At 40.5% G+C, this 10,134-nt stretch overlaps 1 protein-coding gene across 4 annotated transcripts in view; it reads right to left on the minus strand.

Annotated features, from left to right (window-relative positions):
- The window catches only part of TEX2 (testis expressed 2), a 149,015-nt gene extending 146,338 nt beyond the window's left edge, over positions 1-2,677 (minus strand). For 2 of the 4 annotated variants that reach the window (XM_051994972.1, XM_051994974.1), the window contains exon 1: positions 1,229-1,497. The gene's annotated coding sequence lies outside the window, so the exon portion shown is untranslated. The other 2 variants (XM_051994975.1, XM_051994976.1) reach the window with 2 other exon arrangements.
- Between the last annotated feature and the right edge of the window lie 7,457 nt (positions 2,678-10,134).

The raw sequence follows: 10,134 nt of genomic DNA on the forward strand, positions 1-10,134 counted from the left end.
CTCCTGGCACAATACATTAATAATACAGTAAACTCATTTTCTGTGCATTCTAATTCTTGTAGCCATTTAGAAAAATCCACTCATACTTTTCGTCCAGATTTGAACTATATTCTAGCAAAATATAAGCCTTTACAGAACCTAGTGATAAATGTGATTCCATGGCTTGGGAGGAGGAAGAGAATTTGCCCTTACTATCCATGACAGGTTACTATGGCAACTGATGACTTTGAGTAACCAACCTGTTTATGTACCAAATTTTAAAAAAAATTATTTTTTGCAAAAGAAATATGTAGACTATATGAGACGACTATTGTGTACTTTCTCGAATTCTATAATCAATCTACATTTAGCAAAGTTCATTAAGGCTAAGTTAGAATTCATCTATCTCTCTGGTTCTAAAACTGTCTTTTAATCTTTACAAGCAGCCAAGTAAGTCTCAAACAATATGTCACGCTACAACAAATGGACTACCAGAGGGCCTTGTCCAGATATCACTTGTTAATTTCCAAGTTTTCCGTTTGTTTTGCAATTGGTCATCGTCTTTTTATTGACATACGATGGCTAAAATATGTTTTAAACGCTACAAGCCTTTTCCTCCCACGAACCCTCTCTACCAGAAAAGCAAAGGGACAAGCACGGGATAAATACAGACATAAAAGTAACACCTTTTCTGCAGTCCCTCCCAGGAAGCTTAAGCCAATTTTTAAACTGGCACTTGAGGCCCATTCATAAAACTCAAAATGTTTTTTAGTAGTTTTATTTTCCGTATCCCCACACCCGGCGTCAGGCCAGCCCCGCAGAGAGGCAGGCTGGAGTGCTGGAGGGCAGGAATGGACAGCTAGGAGGACCCCGCGTGCAGCAGGGGTCACCGCCAGACCCGATCGGCCGGCCCGGAGGAAGGGAGAAGGGGAGGTGTCTCTCGGCGGCGGCTGCTGCTGCTGCAGGGGGCGGAGGAACGCGAAGCAAAACGAGTCCGGACACAGGGCTCGCACGGGGCCCCCTACAGCCCCGGGTTGCAGCTCCACCGGCCACGCCGCAGGAACGGTCAACCGCCAAGAGTCAGGCGGCGCCGTCCAGCCCGCACCTGAGGCGCAGAGGAGACTTGAACTTGGCCGGCCCCGGCCTGCCGCCCCTCGGGGCCTCTGCCAGGGGAGAAGGGAGCGCAGCCTCGGTGGCTGCGGCTCCTCCTCTGCCCTCCCCCGGGGCCCCACCAGCGGGGGAAGCTCACCTGCTCCCGGGCCCGGCTCCAACCTGGCTCCAGAGTGCGCGCGCCCGCCTGCCAGCCTGCCCACCCGCCCCGCCGCCGTGGCGCGCGGGCTGCCCAGCTGTGCGGGGATCGGCAGGGGGAGGGCGGCGCTGGCTACAGAACGGCCTCCCTCCCGCTCCAGCTGCTCACAGCTGGCGCAGCGGGACGTCCCGCCCCCCGACCCCCTTCACCCGCCGCTGTCGCTCGCCGGGTCCCTGTGCCCGCCCTTCTCCAACCTCCGCCGTGCGCCAACCAACTTCTCTCTCACCTAGGCTCCGCGTTCCTTCTCTCATCGCCCACCTCAGGTACTTGTGCAGCGGCTGCAGCCTCAGGGACTGGCCTCCGACTCCGGCGCCTAGACCGTCTGCGGTCCCGCCTCCCGCCCCCGGCCTCGGGCCAGCCCCAGCCCCGCCCCTCTCCTCCCAGTTCGGCCCCTCCCAGCTCTGACTGATAGTCCCGCCTCTCTCTTCTCCGCCCATCCTTCATTCTAGGCCTAGCAAGATTCTAGCCCCGCCCTTCCCCTTTAAAGTCCCCCCTCCCATCATCTTTTTCTCCAGGCCCCGCCCCATTACCAAGACTGAAGACCAACCAGAATCCAACATCGGAGGGGAGGGCAGGAGCCTCAGACCTGAGGAATCAAACCCAATCCAGATCGAAGAAGAAAAAGGAAGCTAGTTCTGTCTGTTAAAGAGACCAAGCCTCTTTAGAACGTGGGTTGAAGTTGCTGCTACCCGCCTCTCACCTTCTGTCTGTGCCCTAGCATCCCTACTTTAGGGACGTCTTGCGGGAGTTCTTCCTTCACTGCCTCCCTAGTTGAGTAAAAGAAATTTTAGAGTGGAAAGGCGTTCAAGGCCCTCACGCCTCCAGGGATCAGAACTGGACTTGCATTCCTACCTGCCTCCTGCGCCTGCAGCAGCAGCCACACACCTGATGTTGCTGTAATTAACAGGCTCCGAACTCCTAAAGGGACTTCAGTAGCCAATCTGTGACAAAACCACTACATCCGCAACAATGGAATACTCGAAGATCTCCATTAAGAATCTCTCCAGACAGCGCATTCCACTTTGGGACAGTTCTAAATGTCAAGAGCTGAAATCCCCCTCTCTGCAGTTATTGCTCTTTGTTCAGCGCTGTCGAGATCTAACAGAATAAGTCTAATCTGTCTTCTCATACATGGCAACCTTCTAGTGCTTAAAGTCAGCCATCACATCCCATTAGTTTCTCCAATCCTTCTCTTATCCACCCTAAAAAACACCCCTGGTTCCACCTGCCCTTCTAATGTTCTCCCAAATTTTTGAATCAGCCGCCCCTATCAGTAAAAATATTTTTGAGCACTTACCCCCAATATATGTGTATTTGTTAATATGTTGGATACATGTACTTTGTATATCACAATGAAATGAAAATGAAATTGAGTGTTTTTAAATTTTTATTTATTGATTGTATGAAAACCTTTTTGCTCTGAGAACAATATGATTGTATGTTTCTTTTTTATTATTTTTATTTTTATCTTTGAAAAATCTCTGGGAGGGATAGGATAGAATTGAATATAATGGCTTGATAGTAATTATTCACTTAAGTTGATTAATATAGCTACCCAAATAGGTGAATTTCATTTTTGTTTAAATAGTGTTATGTTGAAAAACACATAGTACAACAGTCCATAACAATCTACCTATGAATGTAATAGTTTTTCAGCATGAGTCATGTTTCTCTCTCTATAATAATCAACATATTCAATGGGGAAAAAAAGTGGTTAAAGTTCCACTTAATGGATATCATCACACCCCAATTTCCCTTTTATGTTTGGATATTTTACTTGTGGTTTTTGTATGTATGAGGAACAACAGGAAGGCAAGTTTGGATGCAATGATACAGAAAGAGAAGTATTATATAATATTAGAATTTATAAGTGCTTTAAGGTTTGCAAAGTGCTTTACAAACATTATCTCATTCTCTCCTCCCAGCAACCCTGGTGCCATCATAATCTCTATTTTACAGATGAAGAAACTAAAGCGTGGTAACCTGCTCAGCATTAAATGGTGTGTCTAAGGCTAGATTTGCTCTCAGTTTTTTTCTCACTCCAGGTCAATCCTTTGTGCCATCTAGCTATTTCAAAAAGAGAATTTAAAAAATAGATTAGGACTGGGTTTTTAAGGATTTTAAATGTGAAACAGTTTGTATTTGATCCTTGAGTTAATAGAGAACCAGTGAAGTTTATGAGTAGGCAGTGACATGGTCTAATCTCTATTTTTTTTAGGAAAATCACTTACATAGATAAAATTATTACTATTATACAATGTACAATTATATATTGGAGTGGGGACCAGCTCATAACAGGGAAATTAGGTAAGAAATTATTTCTATAGTCCAAGTGAGAGACAATGCTTGAAATAGGGCAGTGGCTATGGAAATTAAGAGAAGGGACCAGAGAGAAGTTGGGGAAATAGAAACAAGATTTAGTAACTGCTTGAATATTTAGTTTTAGCAAAAGTAAGGTTGTGTACCTGGATCATTGGAAGCTTGGCGGTACCCTCTACTTCTGTTTCTACAGCTAAATTTGAGAAAGAGATGGGTGTGCTATCAGATTGGTTAATATGAAAAGGAAGGAAGGAAGGAAGGAAGGAAGGAAGGAAGGAAGGAAGGAAGGAAGGAAGGAAGGAAGGAAGGAAGGAAGAAGGAAGAGAAGGAAGGAAGGAAGGGGAAGGAAGAGAAGGAAGGAAGGAAAAAGAAAGGAAGGAAGGAAGGAAGGAAGAGAAGGAGAGAAGGAAGGAAAGGGAGAGAAGGAGAAAGGAAAGAAGGAGGGAGGGAGGGAGGAAGGAAGGAGAGAGAGAGGGAGGGAGGAAGGGAGGAAAGAAGGAGGGAGGGAGGAAGGGAAGAAGGGAGGAGGGAGGGAGGGAGGAAAGAAAGAAAAGGAAGGAAGGAAGAAAAAGAAAGGAGGGAAGGAAGAAAAAGGAAGGAAGGAAAAAAGGAAGAAAGAAAGAGAAAGGAAGGAAGGAAGGAAGGAAGGAAGGAAGGAAGGAAGGAAGGAAGGAAGGAAGGAAGGAAGGAAGGAAGGAAGGAAGGAAGGAAGGAAGGAAGGAAGAAAGAGGTAGGTTTGAGGGAGAATGAAAGTAATGAGCCTACAATGGTAACTGAAAGACATCCTTGCTTGCTATCTTGTGCAACTCCTTTAGTCCTACCCAAGCTGATAGTGTGGGGGCAGAGCTCTTACCAATCTCTGTTATTTAAGACTGAGGAAAGGTGCCTCACAATATCCTATATTGTGATATAATCAAACTTAGAAAACTTATGTAAATCAACAATTAGAATAGGAGTTCTTGATATTTTTATGTCATAGTCACTTTCCATAGACTGGTAAAGCCTATGAAGCTCTTCCTAGAATCATGTTTCTAAGGGCATGAAATAAAAGTACATAATATTACAAAGAAAAGAAATATATATTAAAATATAATAATAGCAAAGAGAATACCATGGTGGCATAGTAGATAGAATACTGGTCAGGAGTCAGGAAGACCTAAGTTCAAATAAAGCCCTCGACTCTTGCCAGCTGTGGATCCTGGGCAAGTCACCTATCCCTGTTTACTTAAGTTTTCTCATCTGTAAAATGAGCTGCAGAAGAAAATGGCAAACCAGTTCAGTATTTTTGCCATGAAAACTCTAAATGGGCGAGGAAGAATTTGACAAGACTGAACAACAAATAGCAAAGAACAAATTCAGAGACCCAAGGGTTTTTAATAACTATTGACATCCAGTAAGTATCCACAGTTCCTCTCCAAGCTATAAATAAAAGCTCTCTGACCTCAGTCTGGTTATTCCCTCCAACAATGCAAATTGCAACACATAGTCTTAGCCCATCCTTTCTGACTTACCCACTTCCTTCTAAAGTTTTTCTCAGGGACTCCATCCTTTTGCTCTTACAGTACAACCACCACAACTTTTTGACAACACCCAGGGCATCCTTTTCTACAGTCCCATAGGGATTTTCCCATTTCAATTCCATGTTCCACAGCTACATCTATATCTAAACAACGCCAAATCTATCTAAAACAACACCAAAAACTTAATATTCAAAATATGGTATTTTGTAATTAATTGATAAAGACAAAATTTAGCAACCAAAACTAAAAGAATACATTCCAGAAAGAAAAACATTTTAGGAAGTTGTGTATGAAGAACTCAGTACAGAGGAAGTATCTGAAAGGAAGAGAGGATAGGAAAAAGCATTTATTAAGCACTCACTGAGTTCCATGTGTAGTGCTAAGGATTTTATAAATGTTATCATCCTAGATCTTAAGAACAATTTCTGGAGGTAGAGGAAAAGAAGTGCTATTATTATTCCTAGTTGAGGAAACTGAGGCATGACAGAGGTAAAGTGACTTTTCCCCCTCTTTTCTTCATCTGGCATCAAATTCCAACTGCCGTCTAATAATCCTCAAGTCATCCACTTGCCTGATTGTTTTCTCATAGCTTTATAAATTAAGACTTAAATCTTTCCTTTAGTCCCAATGTAACTTCCCAGTCAATTCAAATCCAATCAATAAACATTATGTGCTTTATATGTACCAGGCAATGTGCTGAGTGCTGGGGATACAAAAAGGGCCAAAAGTCAGTCCCTGCCTTCAAAGATATTACAATCTAATTGGAAAGGGGAAGGAGAAAGGAGGAAAATAAAATGCAAACAAATATATACAAAGCAAGCTACCTACAAGATAAATAGGAAATCATTACCAGAGAGAAGACACTGAAACTAAGAGAAATAGGGGGAAGTCTTTCTGAAGAAAGTGAGATGTTACTTGGAACTCAAACCACTCCATTATCTTTGTCATTGAAATCCCAAATGGGGTCACAGAGAGTCAGGGATGATTCAAATGACTCAGCAACAACAACAATAACAACAAAAGGAAGTCAGGGCAATAGATCAGTAGTCAGAGAGCATTCCAGGCCTGGAGGACAACCAAATCCCAGTTTCTCTCTTCTCCACCCAGCTCAGGATTTCTAACCTTTTAGGGATTCTGAATGGAAAACATGTATACTTAGCATTTTTATTAAACATTATTAATATTTTTAATTAAATGAAAATAAAGTCATACAGAATCACAGAATCTCAGAAGCCATCTACTTCACTTTAATGCCTTCAGAAGTTTTTTTAAAACAGGAACTCACCCAGGGGGAAGCTCATAGAATTCATCAGACAGCCAAAGGGTGTCTTTGATGGGGTTGGGGTAGGGACCAAAAAAAAAAAAAATAAGTTAAGAAATTACTGACAAACATACCTGATAAGTGGCCTGCAAGCCTCAGTTTGAAGACCTCCAGTGAGGGAAAACCTATTTATTACCTATTACCTACATTATCTCCCAAGGTAGCTCATTCCATTTTTAGATAACTCTCATTAGAGAGCTGGGAGGGGAGAGATATTGTTTGTTTGTTTTTTCTGCGTTATCTTTTTTTGGCTTCCTGATGCCTTTTTGAGCCCAAGCAGAATTGTTTTAATCACATCTTCCTTATGATAGCTCTTCAAATACTTTAGGAAGTGTAACATTACCTCTAAAACTTTTCCTCTCCAAGCTAAACAAACCTACTTTCTTCTACTGATACTGACATAGAACAACTTTAAAGCCTGATCCTTAATGCTCTTCCCTGGACATTCTTCCAGTTTATTGATGTCCTTTCTAAAATGGAGTGCTCAGAACTATCACAATACTCCCAAAGTTGTCTGACTAGGACAGAATAGAATAGAATGACCTTTGGATATTGGGTTTCCTGGCCATTATGCCTCTCCATGTAGTCAAAGATCATACTAGTTTTTATGACTACAGTGTCACTCTACTGACTCATCAAGCTTGTGATGCCTCATCATGCCATTAAAGTGAGTGGGAAGGGGACTATGAGTTTCTATGACCCAAAACATCCATGACCTAGTGATCAACTTTTCTGGTGATTCTTCTTCAGATGACAGACATACATACCCCAAATCCTTTTAGCTTGGAATTGTTCCAGTGGAATTGCCTTCAAGAATCCAGGGTTACTCAGCTTCATGCTATGGTGAAGCATCAAAATAAAACTTAGATGGAAGTCAATATTATTTAAATTAAAACAATTTAATAATTATTATAAGCATTATTAGGAGTGCCCATATTGATAAGATCACAGATCTTAGAAATCTTAGAATAACAATAACATCTTAAAGATCTCTAGGTTTAAGTTTGACAATATACTTTCCTCAAAACAACAGTGTAAGGAAAGTGGTTCACCTAGCCTTACCACTATTTTACAACTGACAAAACTAAGGCTCTGAGAACCTTGCCTATGTTCATAGAAGCAATAAATGTTAGAGGTAGTGTTTGAACATAGAGCTCCTGACCTTTGGTTCAATGTTCTTTCCACTATTCAATTCAATTCAATAAACATTTGTGTAAGCCTCTATATTGGGCACTAAGGGTACAATGACAAATTTTTGATACAGTCCCTATCCTCAAGAGCCTTGTATATAACACAGAGAAAGAAGCATAATACAAGGTCAGTAGAAGAGAGGCGGTTAGACAGCACTAGCAATTGATAGAAGTTGATACTTTCTTATACCCAGTCCCAGATATAATGAGTACTGAGTACAGACACAATAAGGTAGCATAGTGAATAGAGAGAGCCCTGGACCTGAAGTCAGGAAGGCATGCATTCAAATCTACTCTCAGACATTTATGAACTCTGTGACACTGGGCAAGTCACTTAATCTCTGCCTAAGTTTTTTCATCTACTATCCTTGACCTATCAGGGTTGTTACATACATATCTGTATGTTTCATTTGATCCTCACAAGATAGAGCTTTGCAAACCTTAGAATCCTATAGAAATGCTAGCTAGAGTATTGCTATAGAACTGGGGAATGTGCTGTGGTGTCATCTCTAAAAAATTAAGACTCAGGCCTTCCCCAAATCAAGTAAAGCCATTTGATGAGGTTTATACCCTCAGTGGGCTAGACTCTTTGAAGGAGATAGCAGTCCACCAAAGCAAGGGAAAGGTTTCATAGAAAAGAAAGCAAGAAAAAAAAACAGAAAAATTGGGAAAAGCAGGAAAATTGGATAATCTCAGATGAGACTTAGATTGAATTTGTTTCAAATAAGGTACGTATGGAAAAAGCCCTTTTTTCTAGTGAGAAGAGAGGGACAGATAGACAGAAAGAGAAAGAAGAGGATTATTGGGACTGAGGCAGCAGCTAGGATTCTATCAGTATTAGATAACTATCTGAAAGTTTTCTAATTATAGGAGTACTAGTCCAAGTCACCATCTAATTCAATCGTTACTCTGATTTATGTGAAAAACAGAAAAATCTCAGACATTTACTAGCAGTACAAAACCATGGGCAGAAATATATGAATCTAATAACTAATCCTATATTTGAGATATTTATTGTGTGCTATTATCACAATATTATCACACAAAAGATTATCAAACTAGAAGCTTAGTTGCATCATTTTTTAGAAGAGTAAATGCAGTACTTTTGAGGAAAGAGGGACTGGAGAAAGAAAGAATCATTAATATTTCAACAGATATGTTTGGGGCTGAGGATTGAAGAGGACATTTCAGAAATAGTGGCTGTTGCCCATACAAAAGTATACCCTATGACTTCTTCTCTTCCTTTTGTATCCATTACTTTCTTCTTTAATTTTTTTGGGGAGGTGAGACAATTGGGGTAAAATGACTTACCCAGGGTCTTTCAGCTACTGTTAAGTATCTAAATCTAGATTTGAACTCAGATCCTCCCGACTCCAGGGCTGGTACTCTATCCACTGTACCATCTAGCTTCTTCTTCTTCAAAAGAAATGTTTTTAATTGATAGCTTTTGATTTTTTTAATCAGTTTTATTTCTAGATATATCCCTCCATTCTCCCCTATGGTCATCTTTAGTAACAATGAGTAAAAGAAAAATTTTAAAAAATTAACTAAAACTAACCAGCACATCAACATAGATGGATAGAATCTGCTATGGTCCCAGGGAAGGTGATATTTTCTTAACTTCTGGAGGCTAATATTAGTCACTAAAATTACATAGCATTCACTTTCACTTTTTTGTTTTCTACTCTCATTGATATTTTATTGATTGTGTTTACCTCATTCTATATCAGTTCATTTAGATCTTCTACTGCTGTTTTTATGGCACAGTAATATCCTATTATATTTACATGCCAAATTTTTATTATATATCCTTCTATCAATAGGCATCAACTTTGTTTCCATTTCTTTGATACCATACCAAAAAAAATGTTGTTATGGATATTTTGTATTATTATCTTTCTGCTTTTGATCTTCTTTGGCTTGTACATAATTGTGGAATCCTGGGTCAAAAGATGTATATTCATATATACAAACAAATAAGCATACATATATACATATAGATTGTGTACGTATATATCTTAACACATTTTTAGCATAATTTTAAATTACTTTCCAGAATGATTAGACCATTTCATAGTTCCATCTGCAGTATAAATAGTGTGCCTTCCAACCCTAATTACTTACAAAGAAAGCAACTACAGAACTAAGTACTGTTCAAAATTTTATACTCATATGCTGGTCCCAGGGAGCACTTTTTATGATACCAAAGCATGGAAACAAAGTGGGTGTCCATCGATCCATCATTTGGGGAATAGTGAAAGGAAACAAACATTTATTAAGCATCTACTTTATACATTTATCATTGTGCTAAGGGCTTTACGTTGCTATTGTCTGAAGCAGACAGAGGTTAAATGACACAGCCAGGCAATGTCTGAGACTAGATTTAAACTTAGGTCTCCAGGTCCAACACTCTTATCTGCTGTACCACTAGCTGTCTCTAATAATCAAATAAGTTGTGGTATATAGCACCTGTTGTATCCATCTCTCATACGTGAA

The sequence above is a fragment of the Antechinus flavipes genome, chromosome 4 (assembly GCF_016432865.1).
Source record: "Antechinus flavipes isolate AdamAnt ecotype Samford, QLD, Australia chromosome 4, AdamAnt_v2, whole genome shotgun sequence".
NCBI classification, from domain to species: Eukaryota; Metazoa; Chordata; class Mammalia; order Dasyuromorphia; family Dasyuridae; genus Antechinus; species Antechinus flavipes.